This window comes from Echinops telfairi, unplaced genomic scaffold (genome assembly GCF_000313985.2).
Source record: "Echinops telfairi isolate 266 unplaced genomic scaffold, ASM31398v2 ScPeMD7_5;HRSCAF=22, whole genome shotgun sequence".
NCBI classification, from domain to species: Eukaryota; Metazoa; Chordata; class Mammalia; order Afrosoricida; family Tenrecidae; genus Echinops; species Echinops telfairi.
In genome coordinates this window covers 28781668-28781940 of record NW_022103901.1, presented here as the reverse complement: position 1 = coordinate 28781940, position 273 = coordinate 28781668, and positions in this window count along the sequence as shown.

The following is a 273-nucleotide window of genomic DNA, read 5'->3' as shown; positions in this document are numbered from 1 at the left end:
TCCTCTGGTGTAGGATGAGGGTTGACGTCTGACTAAAGCCTCACCCACACTCCCTGCAGACAAAGGGCTTCTCCCCTGAGTGTGTCCTCTGGTGTCTGATGAGGTTTGACTTCTGACTAAAGCCTCGCCCACACTCCCTGCAGAGAAAGGGCTTCTCCCCTGAGTGTGTCCTCTGGTGTAGGATGAGGTTTGACTTCCGGCCAAAGCCTCGCCCACACTCCCTGCAGACAAAGGGCTTCTCCCCTGAGTGTGTCCTCTGGTGTTTGTTGAGGT